This window comes from Patiria miniata, unplaced genomic scaffold, assembly GCF_015706575.1.
Source record: "Patiria miniata isolate m_02_andy unplaced genomic scaffold, ASM1570657v1 HiC_scaffold_13, whole genome shotgun sequence".
NCBI classification, from domain to species: domain Eukaryota; kingdom Metazoa; phylum Echinodermata; class Asteroidea; order Valvatida; family Asterinidae; genus Patiria; species Patiria miniata.
In genome coordinates, this window is record NW_024037051.1 from 11,836,352 (window position 1) to 11,843,741 (window position 7,390).

The following is a 7,390-nucleotide window of genomic DNA, read 5'->3' on the forward strand; positions in this document are numbered from 1 at the left end:
AAGGCATACGCGTAGATTTCTACTCTTTGTATCTGGGCACATATATATTCTCACCTTCCTCTTCAGCTATTTCGACTTTCTTAAAAAGAAAAATAGAGACTGTGATGTCAGCGAATCTCCGGGAGTTGAAATAAGGATCGTCCCCTCGATAGACCTCAGACTCAGTAAAGTTCAACATTGGGCTCTTTTTCAACAGCTGTTTTTGCGGAAACTTTGCATCTGGATTTTTTAGAAGCATCTGATTTTGCCCAATTTTAGTAAAATATGCTCCAAATTTTGCTAAAAAAGCAAGATTAACCCCTTACCTTTTTAGATTTTTCATACAAATCTGATTTTGCCAAATTTTACTAAATATACAAGGTACACCTCTTACAATTTAAAATTTTTCATAAACATTTCTTTTTGCCCAATTTTGCTAGAAATACAAGGTTAAGCCCTAACAATCTGCAATTTTCCAGAATCATCTGATTGTGTCCTATTTTGGTAAAAAAAAATTAACCCCTTACAATTTGAATTTTTTTCATGAACATCTAATTTTTCCCAATCTTATTCAAAAAGCAAGGTTAACCACTTACAATCTGCAATTTTCCAGAAACATTTGATTTTTTTCCATTTTCGCTTTAAAAAATGCAAGGTTAACCCCTTACAATTTGATTTTTTTTCATAAACATCTAATTTGCCCAATTTTACATCAGCTTTTGCTAACAAATTATCAGGTAACTGGATCATTAAACGGGACAGGTGCACATCGGCCTTGGAGCTCAGACCATGCGTCATGCACTCCTCAATGCATAGATGATGCACATAACACTATGGGTAGTACAGGCACAGCTGGGGGTACTGCCCAAACAATGATGAACGCATTGCGTATGCTTTAAGAATTACCCACAATTCCGGTTTTTACCGTTTAGGTCTGGCTCTAATCACTTTACGCGATCCCCTGACGTCTCATACACTGACTTTAGGCAAAATAGTCAGACTTTCGCGGTCTAGTATCCAGACTTTGACTCTTAACGAAACATCGAATGAAAAGGGAAACATCAAATGCATATTGCATAAGATCGAATGCAAACATACCGATGATACATCGAATACAAATAGCTCGAAATGTCAAACATATGTGTAAAACATTGCTCACATATTTGAGAATATCGCCAATATATTGTAAAACAACACACACAATTGTATCGAAAAACATCGCACATTTAATGCAAAAAATCGAACATAATATTGAAAACATCGCACATATATATCGTCAAAAACATCGCACATATAAATTGAAAATCGCATATAAATGTAAAACATCGCACACATATATTGAACATCGCACATATATTGTAAAACATCGCACAAATATATTAAACATCGCGCAAATAATGAAAAACATCGCACACTTATATTGAACATCGCACATAAATGTAAAACTGATAACAAACACATAATTATTGAACATCCAACATATATATTGCAAAATATTGAATATTGCAACGTTTGACACGCCATAACAGACCAGTAAATAACCTTCCATAGACCCCAATGGTAAATGCTCCCACTTCAGAAATTCGGGAAAAATACTCACAACTCTCCAAGGTGTTCGAGACACACATCAAATTAAAGCTTATTACATCATCTTCTATTTTCTCTTAATTTACGGGGGGTCAACTGATGACTTTTAGGAGAAATTTCCATCCGAAGATGATCACCCCTGAAAATAGTCCTGAAGCCCATCGCCATTTTGAAAAACGATGCCTACACTCCATTGCAAAATAGAGCGCTTTAAGGGCCCCAATTTCATCCAAGTTGAACGGAACTACAAGTTCACAGTCCTGTGCACGGCTTCCACCCATATTTTTTACAAACCCTCAAGTTCATGGCCCACAGCATGCTCAAATACTGAAGATTTTGAGGGCATGCAAATCTTGATTTGGCCGGCGTAGGCAATATCGGACCGATTTACTGGTCTGCAACCATAAAGGCTGTAAACATTCTTAGACTGAAAATGAAGGTAAATTTGACACAAAGTACACTTCACAGATAGATTAACAACTTTTGCATGTGTCCAAGTGGATGAATATAAAATGCAGAATGTGCTTTTTTATGTTGCGTACGACCATAGAGCAAGGAACAACAAATTCAAACGCTACCAATCGACCCCACCCCCATTTTTTGAATAATAGACTGATTCACGATCGCTAAAAGTATAATTGCACAAATGATGAAGATGGCCATGAAAAAGTACACATTAAAACAAGGGATTCTTACACATTGTTCAAGTAAAAGAAATAATACAAATGAAGACAATATGAATTTCATTTTCATATAAAATAACCTTTATTCTCTAATGTACAATATTTACTTGTAACCATCATCGCATTCCAGTACAAAAATTTATTTGTATATGACATTGAGCAGGTTAACTTTTTGGCTTAGTCAATTTCTTTTGTATTGCTCTAACAACAAAATCTAAGCAGTATTGGAAAAGACTACATTACCGTGACAAGGAAAAGCACACAACTTTATCCGTTTAATTTTCACACTTCAAACTTTACCTCTGAATATAACTTAATTAATTGAAAGATTTGCAACAAACTTATAAGTTAGAGAAGACCATTTGCAGCTATCCAAAAAGTAACTGACAAAATTATTGTTGAAAAGCTTTACTTGGTTGAAAGATGGTAATGGCACTAAACTCCCTGTGAAATTATTCTTTCTGGCATGCTGTCATTTTGAAGAAAACAATAAAAGAAGGCCATTTCCAAAGATGCGTCAAGTGACACATTTGTGGAACTTTCTGTTAGATGTTGGTTTGTAATTCAGCGAATCCGTGAATGGGTGCACGCGCAAGCGTTGGCACGTCGCACATGCGGTTGATATTATTCGTCGGTTCAGTGCATGACATCGCGCAGAGCTGCAATCGGTTGAATGAGAACGTGTTCTGGATGCTGATTTGGGTCGCAATTCAAAACATGACTCTGAACTTTTGAACTGAAATCCAGATTCCAGCACATTGCTTTCTCGGCATATACAGCATTCATAGAGCTAAAAGTTCATCAGGTTAGTTGTTAAGCACCTGTCTTTAGATTTTGAGCACTTTCATTGCTTCCAAAAAAAAATATGCACATATGATCTACTCTACCTTTAACTGTACACGTAATTGTAATCTAAAAAGTATTTCATTTTCACAGATATCATTAAAGTATATCACTGTCTCCAGGTCAACAACTTGGAGACAATGGATGAAATATTCTTGAAGTATTAAATACAGACCAATACACCTTAAGCAATAGTTTTTGTATCGTTATAGTAGGCATGAGTTAGCCTTTTGTGCAATCAAGTTGTTAATAAATTAAAATGAAAACCGTCCGAGATACCAGCAAGGCATATCTGAACAATGACATGAGATGGAATCAATTTTGCCCCAGATTATCTACAAACTGAAGACAGATTGCTGTTGAACACAATGTAAAAACCACGCAAGTAATTAGCTCAAAATAATATTTAAAGGGCTCATTTTTTTTATGCAATCCTCGAAAATGCACCTTTGTGTCCCATTTAACTTCATTTTCAATTTCCATTTTGCAACTTGTAAGGGTATTTTGGTGCCTTTTTTGGTTATTTTTGCTAATGCCAATTTTTGTATTCACAAGCAGAGGGGGGTGTCATTTCAGGCAGAAACCTCAATGTTACAGTTATTTCAACGCCAAAATGTGTTAGAATTCGGGATATTTTGCTGCAGTAATTTGTCTCTTCTTTGGTGATTCGCTGTTGTTTCAGCACATGACAGTAAGCCAGTGAGCACAGTTTTCTCACAAATGTTTTTCAGTGAGCAAATTTTTTGGTCTAACAATTTGAACAGAAAACCCCCAAAACTGAGTGAACAGTGTCTTTGTGAAATGGCATCACAGCAACAGCGCCCTTGGTTCGTCAGGAAAAGCATAGACAATTTTAAATGTTTAAAAAAGTACACATAAAGTTACACATTGTCCCGGACATATTCCGGGGAAATGCTCATTAGCAACTGCCTGACTCACCAATACTGATCACTTGTGACCCATTTCATTGGCCCATCCACAGCTCACAATAACCCTTAACCATGTAAACTTGATGTCTGATGTGGCTATTGTTCAAATTTGAATTTTATAATAACACATTTTAAAAGAAATCCAGGTGGGAATATTATTGTGAAACAAAATGGCCATCTCTACATTGCGTCTGTGCATGACCATTTCTTGTGCATAATAAGAAATGGTTGAAACTATTAAAACTGGGAGAGTTTCACTTTATTAAAGCACAATGCCGGGAAAATGTCCCTATATTTCAAATAACTAAATATATTTGTCATTTTTTTGACACACATTATAACCTTTTTAATTTCATGGGCCTTTTTGTTTGGCATGTAACACAGCAGTACATTAAAAAAAAAAGGTTAGTTTTTACCGAATAATGAACCGTACAATTTGAAAACAGCAAATTATTATCCAAATTTGAGGAACTGCACTTCTTAGTTCTGCCATTTTTTACTTATCAATAACATTCCTCAGAAATAAAGTTGTCAGTAAAAATGTACTTATTAATTGGGTTATTGACAATGATTACAAAACCAAAATAACATATTATTTTTCCCCATTTTTTTTTGGCAAATAGTGGAATTCAGCAATTCCTTTTTTTCTCTGCACACTTGAGAATTTTTTCAGTGTATATTCCAGTACTGCAAAGTATATATACTTCAAACTAACAATCTGGTCATTCAGAAGTTAGATATTTCATTGCGAAGTTTTAAGAAAAAATCTACACAAAGTGCACAGTACGAACTACTTGGGTTTTTTTTCTCACACTTTTTAAAGACTGATCTTTAAGCACAAAATATGCAGTCTTTGCATATAACTGACAGTGTGTTACTTGCTTTCATTAATTTATAATTAGAGAATAACAGTGTAAGGACCCGGTCTTCACTGCGTGATAATGACCGGGTTGGGGGATGGTCGCTGTTGATGGACCGAGACGAAATGGACAGAAATTGAGATTGAAAAGAAAAAAAACAAAACAAAAAATTCCATCTTGGGCCAAAAAAAAAAAAAATATTCAGTCTCTGGTCAGACCAAAGTTCCGGAATTGACGCGGCCACGCGGCTTTTTTGTTTTGTTTTTGTTTTTGTTATGTTTTTTCTTCAAGCTTGGATTGTACAGACAAGGTGGGTACTATTTTGCTTTTTTGGTGTCCTCATGTACATTGGTGTGCTCCATAATTTGCCTTGGTGCTTTCGATCATTTGCCTTGGTGCAATTTCCCATTCCTTGGTGCTCTTTGGTAAAAAAAATTGAGGAGGTGCAGAAATAGAGGGTGCTGTTGGAGCTACTGCGGAACATTTTGGAAAAAAAAAACAAATCGACGCACGCGCTGACCAGAGACCGACTTATTTTTTTTGGGCCATATAAGAGATTGAGATTGTTGGGTTTTTTTTTTTGGGGGGGGGGCAACTGAGCAATATCGCGCAGCGTAACTTTCCAACGTACCCGCCGAGCGTGTGTGGTTTTAGTCGGTTAACAAATGCTGTCAGTGCACGGTAACATCTTTCAGACCAGCTGGGCCCAATTTCACGGTGCTGCTAAGCACACAAAAATTGCTTAGCTCAAAAATGTCCAGCTTATAAAAGTAGGTTACCATTCAAAACCCCATGTGATTTTCATGCTAAGGCCAAAAAAAAAAAAAGCTCTGGTTTCTGGTATGCGCAGTTTTTTTCAATGAAAGGTGATGTCTCAAAACTGCCAAACTCACTGGTTTGACTGGAATCCTGCTGCTGCACAATTTTAAAGTGTTTTTAGAGGAGGTTACGATCGAGAATAAATTTATGCGGCCTCTCTGGACTCCCATATTTTTGCACAAAGTTTAGTCGGGCACCATTTGCAGTCATCAGCCGACATTTGAAGAAGAAAAAAAAAACGGTAAAAAAACAACAACAAAAACAAAGCCGCGTCGCCACACCACTTTTTGAGCAAGCTCCTTACCAGAAACCAGAGACTTTTTGGGGGGGTCTAAGCAAACAACAGCAGAATACTAATCACGAGCAATATACATAACGTGGAGTTTTGGCTGGTAACCTGCTTTTATAAGCCAGACTTTTTTTGTGCTAAGCAAATTTTTGTGCTTAGCAGCTCTGTGCTCCAGGCCCCAGTGCCTGTCTAGTCTATGGAATAGGACTTTCCACAGTTGGACTAACTGACGGGTGATAATAATAATAACAAAAGTGGGTATTTATGAAGCGCACGTATCCACCAGGACTGGTGCTCAAGGCGCTACATCATTATTACCCCCGCTCATTAGGCCAATGAAACATTCCAAATACCATCTCAGCTCCCTTGGGAGTTTACAGCTCGATGCTGCCTGTTAAGTGCAAGGAAGCTAATTCAATCACAATAACCATCTCTGCCCTCACAGGTACCCAATTTGCTCCTGGGTTGGGAGAAGCAATGAGTGACAAAGTGCCTTGCTCAAGGGCGCACGCACCATGACCCCGGCTGGACTCGAACCCACAACCTGCAGCTTTACCCGCAGACCACGTATCCAATGCCCGTAACCACGAGGCCACAGCACTACAAAAATTACTAGTGCACGTGTGAAGATGTCTTAAAGTTTTCAATTTTCTTAGGATGTCTCACCAACATATGGTTGCCATGAAGCGACATAAGCAGTTGTGAATTTTTTTACAATGTTATGAACTTTTTCATGACAAGTCGTGGATTTTTTCAAGGCGGTGTGCATTTTTTTCGGACATTGTGAGTTTTTTCACAAGTGAAATATTTCACAATTTTGGCATTTTTTTCATGACTAGCTTTCAACTTTTTTGCAACACCGTTACTTTTTTAAAGACCAGTCACGAATTTTGACGTGTGCAAAAAATAAAAAAATTCACGATGAGTGATAAAAATATTCACGATATAACAACAACATAAACGTTGTATTAAGAAAACAAATTAACCATGTTGGAAAATGTTCACTACTAGTCATGATAAAATTCACGACTGGTCGTGCAAAAGCGAATTCACAATATTAATATATTTCTCTCATTGTAATTTCGGTTAAGAGATCATGCTTTTCATTTTCAAAATCAGTCGTGAAGTTGGTCGCATGAAAAAAAATTGAGAACAAAATTCATTTCTTGTGACAAAAAAGTCACAATGTTGCAAAAGAAATTAACGTCTAGTTAAAAACAATTAACGATGTCAGAAAAATTTCAGGACTATTCGCTCGAAATGTCCTGACTATTTGTGGCAAAAAGATTTGACGTCGTGAAAAATTTAATTTCTAGTCATGAAAAACTACACGACGTCGACATCTACGCGTCATAACTGTTTGTGCCCCTTCAGGAACACCATACCAACGATGATTAATCT